Raw genomic sequence first — 14,659 nt, 5'->3', positions numbered from 1 at the left:
GTGCTGCTTCCTCGGACTACCAGCCTTATTGATGTCGCTCATACACTGGATTTAAACCTCTATAGCAGAAGCAGCAGCTGCAACACACAGAACTGGCGTACAGTTCTGTTAATATAGAAATATATGCATGCTGCATTTTAGGTGTTCCCTAATCTAAGAGAGCTTAAATGGGAGGAAGGCCACGCTGATAGACACTCAGTGGGACTAGTATCAACTCATCTAAACAAAAGGTGCAGCATCACCCAGCTGCTTTAGCTTCAGTTTGCCCAACACAAACATGTCTTCCAATAACTAGGATGGAAATGAGACAGATGTTGCAGGGGCAGATCATCATTCCATTATAAATGGAAAAACCAGAAAGGTCCCCTTCCTACTGTAGACTCCAGACCCTTCCTGTTGCAAGAATTCAGAGACAGTAAAGCTGTAGAAGAGTACCCTGTGCTTTAATAATTATGGGGCAGCTAGTTGTCCCCACACTTCTTGAAGTCCCAGAAGAGCTGCCCGAGGAAGCAAATGATTTGAATTTCTTTCCTGCCTATCATCCCATTAACACCTGGATCCTTCTGGCAGCTGTGCCAAAACATTTCCTGCTGGGGTTTCCCCAGAACCCTGTTATCTTGCTTCACAGTCAATATTCTCTATAGAAAGTAATGATGGCCTGTGAGTCCACATCCATAAACTGACAGCCCTTTGCACACAATGCCCCTTCCCTCTCAAGGGAAAGTGAGGAACTGGCTGAGGTACAAATCAGTCTTCAAGGGAATACAAAGCAAAGGGGAAAGCAAGGTCTGACGTGCTGCATTTTATTAGCTTCTGTTTCTTTCCTCTCTGACCAACAAAACATATTTCTCTCTTCCACCAAACCCACTACATCCTCATTAAAACTTTTCCTCCAGGTTCACTTTTCTGCATGCTGTATTAGACATATCTCCCCTATTGCATCCTTACCACACCTTGAACAAGCTCTCTGCTGTTCCTTGGCCATGTCTTTTAGGAACTAATTGTGCTGTGCATAGAACCTGGCACACAGCTGACACTACATTATGCATCAAACAGTACTAGTCCTCAACCAGCATGAGTCTTAGGCTGCAATCTTAACCTTGGTTACTCAGAAGTTCCATTGAATTCAATGGAGCTTACTCCCAGGTTGGTGAGGTTAGGACTGCATCACACACCATTCTTCATTCTACACTTAAGGACAGAACTTCAGAACCCTGTTCTCTAGCTTCCCCTCAAAACATCTCAACGTTTCTGAATCTCTTCCTTTCTGAAAGGCATATTCAGGAAATCATATATGAATAATATTCCTTATCCTTTCCACCTTTCTGACACTTTTCTAGATCCTAAGTCCTACACTCTCCAGACTACACTGAATTCTAAAGGTGAGGTAATAAAAAGTTGTTGTGATAGCTACATTTTTTTAGTTGCTTCAGGGACCTCAGAGTGGAGGTTTACCTACATAACAGTTCAGCTGAGAGAGAGAATGACTTGAATCAATACTACCGCATTGTCAAATATGGATATGAACACGGGCTTCCAATATTCAGACTCAACAGTCTATCTACTGCACTGCACTGGGTATCATTCCTAGTAAACACTACCCCTGACTGAACGATAGGGAATTCTCTCCCAGCTACACACACACACACACACACACAAAACCTAGACAAAAAGCACACACCTCCAAATGAACAAAGCCCTCTCACAGGAACAAGATGTTAGTTAACAATTAAAAGCCTTGATAGTATTGAAAGTAAGTTGTGGACCAATTTCCTCTCACCTTTCGACACAGAAAAAGAAAAACTCACCCAGAGAACACAGTCTCTACTGGGCAGACGGCTCTAAAACCTCCCCCTGAACAGTCATCCTAGTCACAGCTGACACTTGAGCATCTAATACCAAGGCTGGGCCCAAGAGTGCTCCCAAGTTCTTTCAAGAGGAGAGCAACTGCATCCAGGAGGCAATCCCTCAACTGTCTGGTCTCCTGACAAATAGCAGAATCTCATTGGCCTCCCTAGAATCGGATGGCAAGGAGATAAAGAGCTGCATATCATCAGTACACTGATGCACTCAAGAACAGTGTGCTGGGTCAGGCCAATGTCTCATCTAGTCCAGCATCCTGTTCTCACAGCAGTCCACCAGAAGCCTCTGGGAAACCTACAAGCAGGACCCGAACACAAGAGCACTCTCCTCTCCTGGGGTTTCCAGCAACTGGTATTCAGAACCACACTGCTTCCGACTGTGGAGGCACAGCATAGTAGTAGCCATTGATAGCCTTATGAAAATCCACTCAATCCCAGATGATCTCTCTCAGACATTTCCTGTATATATTTAAGAGCACAGGAGAGAAAACTGAACCCTGCAGGACCCCATAGATCAAAAGGATGAGCATGAGATCCCCAGCACCACTTTCTTGCAAGGAAGAACTGCTGCCTCACCCTAGCAAAGAAGCCCAGGAGGATACCATGGTCAAGGGGACTAAAAGCTACTGAAAGTGCCAGGAGAAATCAAATTTTACCCCCCCCCCAAAAAAAAAATCCTGCAGACATCCATGAATGTCTACCTCCATGTGAAGATCATCTACTTAGGACAGCCAACGCTGTTTCGGAACCAAAACCAGGCCTGAAATGGATCCAGATAATCATTTTAATGCAGGAATTCTATTACTCATGTCCTTTACCCAAAATAGGAGTGTTCAACTCTAGCTCTGACAGTTGGATTGAATCAAGTCAATTCCACTGCTCTGAACAGCTAAGATTGCATATGTGTGTGTGTGTGTGTGTGTGTGTGTGTGTGTGTGTGTGCATATATATATAAACAGAGGCCAAACTATTGCTAGGATGGAATAGAGCCCTCTCATAAAGACCCAATTAGCCAACCCCTCTCTGACAGTGTTTATAAGCCAATAATAGGTATGGCTTAAAAACGCATTAAGACAACCTCACTGATCCAAAAATAATGTCTGCATCCTCAGGTTGCACAAGCTAAAAAGAATTAACAATCACTGGATGAGCAGCAGCAGAAGGTACACCATCTGACTGTTGATATGGAATCTAAACAGGAATAAATGTGAGCCAACATGTCTTGCAAACTAGTCACAGCTGGCTACCAAGCCTTGTCAAATGCAGACTAGTGACTTGCCTAATGCCAACTCCCAAGTTTGTGGCTGAGGCAATATTTGAACTGGGAACTTCACAGCCCACATTCATACAAATCAATTCGATGAATTTTTTCCCTCAGAAGTAGGTCCCAAGGCATTCGGTAGGACTTGCTACCTAATAAAAGTGCACATGATTGCCATCTCAGCCAGTCTCTGTATGAAAAATCTTTATTCCTTATAGAAGCCTGCATTTTATCCTGAAGTAAGAACCTCAAAGATTCTCTATACAGCTAAGAGGAGGCAAGACAGTGAAATAAGCAAATGGCTTATCACAGCAGCATGGTTAAGCTCTGGTGCCTCATATCTTTCAGGCTGCCTTATATTTACAATACTGCTCTTTATAGTATCTAGTGAGATGGAATATTTTCCCCATGGTACATTCAAAGAACGAACGTCACACACCCCAAGTGATTCACTACAGGTGTTGATGACAGACAAGAGTTGAATTCAGTCCACTGCCCTCAGGACCTAGCTAGAACTCCAATCAAAAGGCTGAAGAAGATGAAGACCAGTTCCAGCCCAGTACTGCTGTTCACACCAATATATCACAACAGCCTATTGTGAATCTGTTATAGGTAAAGGGTAAAGGTAAAGGATCCCTGGATGGTTAAGTCCAGTCAAAGGCGACTATAGGGTTGCAGCTCTCATCTCGCTTTCAGGCCGAGGGAGCTGGCGTTTGTCCGCAGACAGTTTTTCCGGGTCATGTGGCCAGCATGACTAAACCGCTTCTGGCGCAACGGAATACCGTGACGGAAACCAGAGCACACGGAAATGCTGCTTAACTTCCTGCTGCAGTGGTACCTATTTATCTACTTGCACTGGCATGCTTTCGAACTGCTATGTTGTGAATCTGTTATGGACACTTCCAGCTAAGGTAACTTCACCAGGTTGTTTACTGGGCTGTCTTAAGAGCACTGGGATGGGGTGGATGTCAAAGAACAGGTTCAATCCACAGCATCACCAGGTAGTGCTGGGAAAGACTCTGCCTGAAACCCTGGAGAGCTGCTGCTAGTACAGTGGTACCTCGGGTTAAGAACTTAATTCATTCTGGGGGTCTGTTCTTAACCTGAAACTGTTCTTAACCTGAAGCATCACTTTAGCTAATGGGGCCTCCTGCTGCTGCTGCCGCTGCACCACTGCTGCACGATTTCTGTTCTCATCCTGAAGCAAAGTTCTTAACCCGAGGTAATATTTCTGGGTTAGCGGAGTCTGTAACCTGAAGCATATGTAACCTGAAGCGTATGTAACCCAAGGTACCACTGTAAATGTTAACAATCCTTGGCTAGATGGGCCAATGGTCTGATTTGGTATAAAGGCAATGTCCTGTGTTAGGAAGAGACAGTTCTTCGAGGACGGGTAGAAGATTTGTAATTCTAGATCCGACGTACAAGAAAAGCACCGCATAGAAGATAAAAACAATAGTGCAGAAGACATCCTGCCCATTCTCTCTCACACAGGATTCTTCTTACTCCCCAGGCCATATCTGACCCTGATCTATATCAAGATGCCTCTAGCTGCTGCCTTTATAGACATCAGTCCATCACCCAGGGTCAAGGGTCAAAGCAATCTACCAAGCCGCAGACTCTGGAGCTGGCAGTTCCCTGGCCCTGAGCTCCGGCTGTTCTTGTTAAAGCAGAAGCCAGGGACCTAAGGGGCAGTTGGAAACGGCATGCACCATCCCTGCTGGAATCATCTGTTCCTTGGAGCAGACGGTGAGACAAAAATAATCCACAACCTCACCATCTCCGTCCGCCTGCATAGGGTTCCTTGAAAGTCAGGCAGCCACCAAGTTAGCAGGAGACAAGCAATAAAGAGAAGGTGACCTGACTTACTTTCTAACTTTAGGGAGAAAGGGAATACAGATTTAGGAGACACCCCAGGAGCCTGGCATTTCCGCCCGCTTCCCTGTTTGATGCTGAATAATGCACATATGCACCACATACACACAGAGAGCAGGGTAGGGAACAATATCATAGGGTTGGGAGGCTACCAGAGCTTAGGAAGCTGAGTGGGGTGGGGGGCTCCCCATGTTTTTATACCTCCATCCTAGCCTAGTCTGAGCAGATGCAGCCCTCCCAGTGCTAAGCAAGATGCCCACCTAGGGGAGAACAGGGGTTACTGCTTGCAATGCAAGATGGAAATATACCTAGCAGAGGAGAGAGCAAGATATTAAAAACAGATACTGGAGAGCAATGAGGGTAGAGAGGCTTGATCCAAGGCTGCCTTGGGATGAATGAATGAGACCCAGCAAGATGAGGAAATCATTGCACCTCGCTGCTCTTCTTTCCCCCAGCCCGTTGGCAAGCATCTTAAATTAAGAGTCTCCAGCCTAGAACTCTTCCCAGCACACCAGACGCTGTCCCCACATATACAGCGATGGGGCGCCTGCCCCTCACCGTGTTCAATGCAGAGGATGGGATGGCTGCCTAAGTGCCCGTCCGCCTTGGTGCCCTAGAAGCCGAGAATGGCAAACGGATTCTGCCGCGGGGAATCCTTCGCCAGCCCCCGCCGAGGCAGCGGGGTTTGCCAGCCACACACTCACCTGTATCTCCTCAGAGATCCCTGCTGGCAGCTAGCGAAGAGTTAACGCTGCCAGCTGTGCCTGGCATCGCTGGCTGCCAAGTGTCCTGCCCAGGCACCTCGACGGCACATCCCAGTCCGCCGCTGCCCGGAGGGGCCAGGAGGGGGGCCAGGTAAGGGGGGTGGGAAGGAGGAAGGGTGGCTGGTGGGGGCGCAGCCGGGAGCCAGCCTCAGGGCATGGTGGTCCCCTAGACGCCGCTCTGGCATTGAACCAGCATGGAGGAGGAGGGAGGGAAGGAGGGGAGGAGAGGAGAGACAGAGAGCAAGAGGAGGAGGAGGGAGGGAGGGAGGGAGGAGGCACCGAGCAGCTCCCGGGAAGGCTCCGAAGTGGGAGGAGGCGGGAATGGGGTGGAGGGACACCCGCTGCCCACTCCCTTTTCTGGGCAGACCCGCGAGGGAGGGAGGAGGGCGCCTGCTGCAATTAAGGCTCCCACATGGCGACCACCGCTCAGCAGCTCCCCTCTGGCTTGCTGAGGCGGGAAAGGGTTCAGGGAGCCAGCCCGGGTCGCCCTCCCCGAAGGCTGCGTGCCGGATCCTCCTCCGCCCCGCTTTCCCGCCGTTTCGCCTCCCGCTCCCCTCGCGCGCACCCCTCCTCCTCCTCCTCCTCGCACGTGGCTCTTCACGAAATAATTATTTGGAAAAAAAGAACCCTGACAGGAGGAGCCCGCCTTCAATTATTTATGCCGACAACAAACCCAAAACGGTAATTACACTCGCTGCAGCTGGCGGGGCCCCAGGCGGGGCTGGACCCACCGAGGGAGGGGAGGGGGGAAGCGGCACCCTCAGCAGCTGGGGAGGGCAGGCAGGCAGGCAGGCAGGCAACCCTCTCGGTGCCCGGCTGTCTCTCTGCACGCCCAGCGAGGGACGGGCAAAGTTACAATAAAATATGTAAATCAATAAATTACCCACCCCAAAACCACGGTGCTGCGTGGCGGGAGCTGGGTTTTTCTGCGGAGTCCCCGGGCTCCTCTGTGACACGCAGGTGTCGTCTGCCGTCAGAGGGAGCGGGGAGGTGATTATTTTTTTCGTTTATGGAAGGGTGGCCGCGGGGCGGGGGTCGTCAGAAGTGCGTGTGTTTGTGTATAGATCGAAATAGCGATATGACGCTTCCGGTGGATCCATCGGTGACCCTCCCGCCACTGAGAGGAGAGGGTGAGGGAGGAGCTACTTGTTGCGCTGCGGGGGCGAGGCTAGCCCGCGGAACTCCTTGCGGTGGAAATTGGGGGGCCGTCGCGCGCAAGGGTAGTGATCAGGTGGTAGTTTGAAGCCTGTTCCTTTTCAGGGGGACATTTTATTTTATTTTTGGTGTGGCTAGGAAAGAGAGACGATTCGTAACAAGGGTCTGGATACATTCAAAATTAACTCCCCCCCCCCAAGAGTGAGAGTATTTTGAGAGCATTCGTAGTCAGGACTGCCACATGCCTAGGGACTCAGTTTTTTAGGACATTCACTAGCTCTGAAGAAAAGGAAACAGGCCTTGAGCAAAAAATATCAGCCCAAGCAATTTCCATTATATAATTCAGTATGAGAGAAGCATTTTTTAATGGCTGCTGTTTTCAGTCCCCAGCTTCAGAGCAGGATTCGATTAAATTAAGAAGGGGGCCAGATATGGTACCCTGACCAACTTAAGTCTGATCCTTGGAAATTAAAAAACCCCACAACCACCACAAACTTGGTCAAATATTTTAATCAAATTAGAGCAATAAATGTGTGTCTTGGGTTTAGAACGAGGGCCTCAATTTATGAAGTGACTAGTGCCTCCACAAACTGAAACCCAGTCCTGTTTATTGAGTGTTTAATATGCTTTTTTAATATGGATGCTCTTGTAATCGTGTATACAAAACACCAGATATGAGGAGAACCCTTCCTCTTCCATAAATGGTGCTTCTGAATGCTTTGTAGATTAGTAGTTGTATGTGTGTATTAAATATGGGTAAATTAGCAGTCTAATCAATTGGGATATTCATTGCAATACAACTTCATCATATTGGGTGCACTACTGACAAGAATAAAACTGTTGGCCCTCTAGCTGTCGCACAACAATTTCAACGTAACGTTTTTTAATCCTCAGGGGAGTGCATGTTAAGGAGTAGATGCAGGAAAATAAGATCACAAAGAAAAAGAAATATCCACATGACTTTTGCAGTGTAAATTCATGAAAAGTGAACAGAAGAAATTTACAATTTTAGCTTGGAGATTTCTTCACATCTTTTATTTTGTGGAGACGAACTTCTTGGCCTTAGCCCTGCAACATTCAGTACCAACCATGTTCAGAATTAGCTGCCTGGTCCAGTGGTTTCTCCAGTCCTAAACAGTTGAGCACCATGGACAGAGCTCTACTTTGTAATGTATCTCAGTGGCTCTGAGCCTCTTCCCCGTGCAACACCTCCCAGACTAAAATCTCACCAAGTTTTCAGTCTGTTTTCTTAACTCTGAGCTCCTTAGCCTTATCTTTACCCCCGCCCCCGCTACTCAACCACCTTCAACATAGGTGAGGCAGGCTCATTTTCAAAATCCTGCCCTGCTACTGCTGTTGCTCTTTGCACATAGCATTTTATTCCAAATGCCATGTCTCATTTCCTTTCAGACGCTGAAGGTTTTAAACGCTCATAAAAGCATTTCCAGGCTTTGCCCTACCCAGCAGGCAGACATTACCATGGTCCCCCACCCACCTCCAACAATCATGGTTCTATATACCTGCCAACATAAGAAAACACTTAATTCATTTGATGAAGTGGACTCTAACCCACAAAAGATTATGCCATAATACATTTATTAAGTTTTTAAGATGCCACAAGACTCTTGGTTATTTTAACCCACATGCTGTGCCTTTTTACAGCCATTGTCTTGTTTGTCCTCACAACAAGACTGCTGCAAGGCAGACCATAATTGGTCCCATTTTGAGAGAGGGGAGGGACGGCGGAAGAGACTTCATAACTAATGTAGTGAGTGTGTAAGTGGATGTATGGCTGTGCTAGGATATGAATCCAGGTTCTGCATCCATATTTAAGGGCCAAACTACTGCTATTATTTTTGCCGATTTTCATCCCCTGTGCTGCTTTGGAAGAATTTTGAGTGGATAGCTAGCAAAATGAATGGTTAAGCAGCTCCTTTCTCCCTTGCTGGTCCTCTGCTCCAACCTGAAGCCATTGTGTTGAAGCAAATGGGGGAAACAATATCAGACTCAGGACTGTGTATAATGCATAGCTTAATTTTATAATGAATGATTTTAGAGTGTTGTTTGTGTTGTACTTTTGTATTGTTTTATTGTTGTTAGCCGCCCTGAGCCCAGCTTCGGCTGGGGAGGGCGGGATATAAATAAAATTTATTATTATATTATTATTATTATTATCTGCAGTATTCCAATGAAAAAAACCACACACCTCCAAGCTGTCCAGAATCACTGCCTTAAATTATCACCAAGCCAGTCTGCTTTAGTAGAAAAGAAAATGGTTATAACTTAGTTTGTTATATGGTACAGTCTCATCTTCTCATTCCTGTGGTACCACAAGATTCCCATTTGTCTCCCCACCCCAAAGTCATAGAACCACTTTAGCAATAGTTCTGTTAAAAATAAAGAGCATGTTAAATGTAACGGATACTGTTCCCTTTGCTAGGCAAGGAAATTGTCTCCACCATCTGTCACTTCTGTTATGGCCAGTTGCTACAGCCCAAGTAGCTGGGAGGATCCATCACATGAGAAGTAATGTCTGCACTGTCATTACTGGCTGAATTAATTTCAGATTGATAACCCTTGTTCTTTTCCAGCTCCTTATTCTTGAATATCTCTTCAGCTGTATTTTTGTTTTACGTTTTTCTTTCTTTTCAGCCCCTTCTCTCTCAGCAGCTTTGGTCTAAGTAATCTCCATATTCTGGAGACTCTTATCTGAAACTGTTGTGGTGGGTATTGTTTTCTTCAATATGTTGTAGGGGTGGCATGAGAGCTCATTTCAGGCTGCCTCACATTTTAATCCAGGGGTTTGAAAGACCCTAGTTAAAACCCGACTCAGGTTATCCGACCCCTGAGCTTTCTTTCCCATGTGCCCCAAATCCAAATGCTGGGGGGGGGGAGAGCCCTACTATGTTTCCTTACCTCCTGTCCCAATGCAGGCTAATGGGACAATGCAGGCTAATTTGACCCATTAGTTTGCATGGGGACAACAAAACAATAACCAATGGGGTAATATGTATCAGAGAGCTTTCCTGAGCCATATTTCTAAAAAGAAGAACTCTGTATAGTGACTGTTCAGTTAAAGCTGTAGCTGGTGAATGAAAGAAATGAGTTCATGAGTACAAAAAGGAAGACAGAGAATAACTCAAAGGTGTGCTGAAATTGATTGATTGATTGATTGATTGATTGACTGACTGACTGACTGACTGACTGACCTAACACAATTGAAGACTCACCCTTCTTGTTTAGGGGCTTGGTTTATTTACAGGATAAGTAAAGCTGCAATTCTGTACCCACTTACTTGGGAGTGAGCCACACTGCAGTATACATATATATCATGACATTAGTCATCTTTGCTATCTCAGAATAACTTTGGCCCTGATCCTTGGGAAGAAGGGCAACAGAAATGGAAATCAATTCTGTCAGTGACCAGATTGGGCAACCGTGGTCTGCCTTAGCTTCTTCTTTTTCCTCTCTTTCTTTAACTAACTGTTGCCAATGCCTTATATTCATAGGCAGATGGCAGAGAGACTGAACAGGAACTTATTTCCACAGCTTCCAGAGAACTGGCAAAGCCTTGCCTCGTGATCCCAAGAGGACGGGGAAAGGGAGGAAGGAACAGTGGGCGGCACACATTCTGCTCCTAAAGCAGCCTTAGCTGGGTGAATAGGAGGATCCCACTGAAACTCACTGAACTGGTGCTGAGTGGCCAGTTGGGACCCAAAGTCAGTTGGGAGTCTCTTCTTGGTGATGCAGTCTGGATTGTACCCTGACCCTTTGTGCGAGGGAGCAGCTGGAAATTCCAGGTGGTCGTTCCAGTAGAGGACAGGTAATTGTGCCCTTTGCTATGCCATTGCCAACTCAGTTGGGAGGCAGAGTTATTAATTGCCCTCTCTCTCTGATGTGTGTGTGTGTGTGTGTGTGTGTGTGTGTTGAAGTAAGTAACCATTTTCTTTACCTTCCCCACTCCAATTCCACTTGGCTTCTCTCTCCTTCTCTATGTGCAGCAGGGGATGGAGCGAAACAATGAGGACAGATTAGGAAAATTGTTTGTTACCCTTTCCCCAATACACACACCAGCTGTAGATGCTTGGGGTGAGCTCAAATGCCACCTTTAAGCAACCACTGCTGTATGTATTCACTCAATTAGGTTTAAAAACATAGTTCACCCTCACTAAGGAGCTTTATGAGGCAATGTAAGTAAGTCAATAGCTTGTTACTGTTCATCTTGTGAGTTGGGCCATGAAGCAGACAAAGAGCCCCAATCATCCTTTGGCCTGGTATGCAGACGGGCCTGTTTTGCCTTCTGGAGCAAGGTTCTGTCTGACAGGCAGCCCTGCTGGATAAGCAGCAACACTGAACAAGCTCAATGAGCACCCTTCGCAAGTACCGTGAAGTGGAGCTGTATTTGTCCCCTTTGCCGAGATATAAATTCATGCTCTCATTGTAAAGAAACGTGTTTGGGTCAGGTTAACCCATTCCCTGAGGAAGCAGTAGAATCTTCAGCTGCTGCAGAAAGTAACGTTAGTCAGAAAGAAATGCACAGCTCCACCTGTTTTGCAAATGCCCACTGTTCAATGCACCAATTCTGCTTACTGCTCAATGCACCAGTTGGGGCAAAAAATAAAAGCTGGATCTAAACCAGTCTCCTTCAGAACCTTTTTTTTCTTTCAGGGAAATGCACTTTGTCTAAATAAACATTACAGATATTGGTGCAAAAATTGCTTTCCATGAAGTCGTAAATAAGACCACCCCATCCAGGCATGCTCTGTAGACTCCCATAGCCAGTGCCATGCGTCACGTGCATGCCTGTCTCTTCCACCATCCCTCCCTCTTCTCTCTCTTTTCCCCTCTCCCCTCCTGTTCTCAGATTCTGATTATCCCTCTGGTTTTTCTTCCCACCCACTTCTCAAGGTAGTGCCTACTACCCCTCACTATGCACAACTACACTGACAGTAAAATTACCCACTGTATCATTAGCACTACCACTGCTAAACATTTTATAGATCGCCAGCAGGGAGCTGGATTCTAAGCAGTAGACAGAAGCAGCAGACTGTCTCTGCACAGACCTGCTCCTCCATCTACAGTAGATGCACAAGGAAAGGAAGTGGTGGGGTGAGGGGAGCCCAGGACTTTACAATGCATAGTTGTGGGAAGTAAAATGTTAGTGGAGGAGCAGGTAATTTAGGATGATGATAGGATGATGCAGAAAAGTCTTTGTATATAAAGAGGGACTGGAAGAATAACTCGAAGCAGAGCAAAGTACTGTAGCTTAATGAAGGCTGAAGGGGATAATTCCCAAGCATAGGCAGCAACTAGTAAAAGGCACATAATGATGGCAATATTGTTGCTAGGTTGCAATCCAGTCTCTTCTTTTCAATTCCCCAATGCAGGGGGAAGGACTATAGGTCAATGGCAGAGGGCATGCTTGACATACAGAAGACCTCATATCTCCACGTGAAAAAGGGTGGGGTGGCAGGGGATGTGAAATGCACAGCACAAGAAGAACTGCTGCCAGCCAGAGTAGGCAATATTGTAGTAGATGGAGCCAAGATCAGGTTGCAGAGGATGGGAAATAACCTTTGCCTTAGGCCCTGGAGAGCTGCTGCCTGTTGAGAGAAGATGATACTACCAAGATGGACACTACCAAGATGGTATGAGTTAGCTTCCCTATGAGGTAGGGTAAAGATGACAGGACCCGAGAAGAAATGAGCAGGATAAATTGGGCTGCCTTGTCTTCCATTACAATGGTGAATCTAAAGATATAGACTAGATCTCCAGTTTGCAATCCTGGTGATTTTTATCAAGAAGGGGAGTTGGCAACAGATGAAGGTAACAGATGTGCTCAATCAAACTTCCATGGCAAGTTCTGGTCTGAGTTCATATTGCTAGGGGGTTGAGCATAATGCCCTCACTTGAAAAGAAGGCAAGCTAGATACGTCCTGAGCTGGATTTTCTTTCAGGCCTAAGCTCTGTTCAGATTCTGGTCTGGTACCCAAATGTCAGTGAGAACAGAAGCCCAGTTTGAGGGTGTGGGGTGGAGGAAAAAACCAATATTGACATTATCCAGCTAGTTCTATCATAACCATTTGGGATATCACCATAACCAAGAGTGGTTTCTGCATGTTGGCAAACCACTACTATTTGTGGATAGCCCCCACTATTTAAGTGTAAAAACAAAACAAACAAACAAAAAACAAATTAAGTACAGTGGTACCTCGGGTTAAGTACTTAATTCGTTCCGGAGGTCTGTACTTAACCTGAAACTGTTCTTAACCTGAAGCACCACTTTAGCTAATGGGGCCTCCTGCTGCCGCCATGCTGCCGGAGCACGATTTCTGTTCTCATCCTGAAGCAAAGTTCTTAACCTGAAGCACTATTTCTGGGTTAGTGGAGTCTGTAACCTGAAGCATATGTAACCTGAAGCGTATGTAACCCGAGGTACCAGTGTAATACAGTACCTGGAGTGTGAATCTTTGATTTTTTGAAAACAACAACCAGCAGCTAGATGGCAGCATTACTACATTTTCTGACAGCAGTGCAGCTTCATTGTTTTCAGCATGTTTCATTGTTATAAAACATTGTGCCTAAACTGCCCCAACACCCAAACATTATCCATGGGCCACCTTGGGTGTGCAGCCACTATTCTAATGCTTGTAAATTAGGATTACTCTAAACTAAAGTTGTGGTAGTAATGTGGTGCTTCACCACTGTTAGCCGTGCCAAGTAACAACCCTGCGCCTGCATAGTGAGGAAGAGACCAGGGCTGTGTTTGCCTTTAAACAAATTCACCTCCACTCAGTGCTACAAAGGGTAAGTGCACATCATCCAAAGCAAGAGGAAGGGAGGAATTCAGTAGGATTTACAACCCAGGGATCAAGGATACAATTGACAAACATATGTCTTTCTGCCTCATTGGGGTTTTTTTTTTTAATCCAACACAATTAGTTGAAACACATTCAACAATGAGGCATTGAGGGTAGTGTTGCAGTTCCCAAACCATTGCACTATGTTCCACAGGATTTTAGAACAGAAATCTGAGGACAGTGCTCATGTCCCTCAGTCACAGTGGTAAGCCAAAGGTGTTGTCCTCTTTGTGACCAACAGTGCAATCCTATACACTGGGGTTTACTCCTTCATGAAATTCACTGGGGCTCACTCCCAGGTGAGTAGGTACAGAGTTGCTGCCTTGAGACTTCCGGGTTGGCGCCATCGTCTAATGGCGGATTCCCTCCGAGCTCCGGAGGGAATCTGCTCAACAGGGGTCGGGTTCTGCCGCGGCGGCGACACGGGGACCCTTAGAAACCACAGGCGCTGAAGCCTGTGGACCTGGTGACTCGGTGGGCACCATTTGCGCGCCCCCCCGACCCGCAAAGAAACCTTTTTAAAGGCTTCGGAACGGGGGACGGAGGGAGGTGTGGTGCTGAGAGTTCGACTGCTTCCCCTGCTGAGTGAAGCCGCATGCCATGGATGGAGAGCGCTAATTTCTTCTTTTGAACTTTTGGATCAAAAGTAACGACCCGTGAGTAACACGGTAATTGGACTTAAAAGGGAAAATTATTTCTGGGAATTCGGCAAGATCGGGTAAGGTGCTAAAAAGGAAGTCAACCTGCCCGCCTTGTAAACATCGTAAAGCAAGGATTTTATTACTAAGGTTGTGTGAATGTCTTTTCTTTTTGTGGAAAAGTGCAATTAACTTTATATTGGGCCAATTTAAGTGACTGTGCTGGAGGATAAGAGAACGGAAT

At 46.4% G+C, this 14,659-nt stretch overlaps 1 protein-coding gene and 1 long non-coding RNA gene across 16 annotated transcripts in view; one reads left to right on the top strand and one right to left on the bottom strand.

The window, feature by feature from the left end:
- The window catches only part of CACNA1A (calcium voltage-gated channel subunit alpha1 A), a 275,590-nt gene extending 269,632 nt beyond the window's left edge, over window positions 1-5,958 (bottom strand). For 7 of the 15 annotated variants that reach the window (XM_053376385.1, XM_053376381.1, XM_053376389.1 and 4 more), the window contains exon 1: window positions 5,703-5,956. The gene's annotated coding sequence lies outside the window, so the exon portion shown is untranslated. Of the gene's footprint in view, window positions 1-5,702 lie in introns of all 15 variants that reach the window. The other 8 variants (XM_053376388.1, XM_053376387.1, XM_053376383.1 and 5 more) reach the window with 2 other exon arrangements.
- A 276-nt stretch (window positions 5,959-6,234) lies between these two features.
- The window catches only part of LOC128407690 (uncharacterized), a 15,848-nt gene continuing 7,423 nt past the window's right edge, over window positions 6,235-14,659 (top strand). Inside the window, exon 1 of the long non-coding RNA XR_008328858.1 lies at window positions 6,235-6,443. This is a non-coding gene — a long non-coding RNA (uncharacterized LOC128407690). The remainder of the gene's footprint in view (window positions 6,444-14,659) is intronic.

This window comes from Podarcis raffonei, chromosome 2 (assembly GCF_027172205.1).
Source record: "Podarcis raffonei isolate rPodRaf1 chromosome 2, rPodRaf1.pri, whole genome shotgun sequence".
NCBI classification, from domain to species: Eukaryota; Metazoa; Chordata; class Lepidosauria; order Squamata; family Lacertidae; genus Podarcis; species Podarcis raffonei.
Note: the sequence above shows the minus strand (reverse complement) of the source record. Positions and strands in the feature narration are given on the sequence as shown.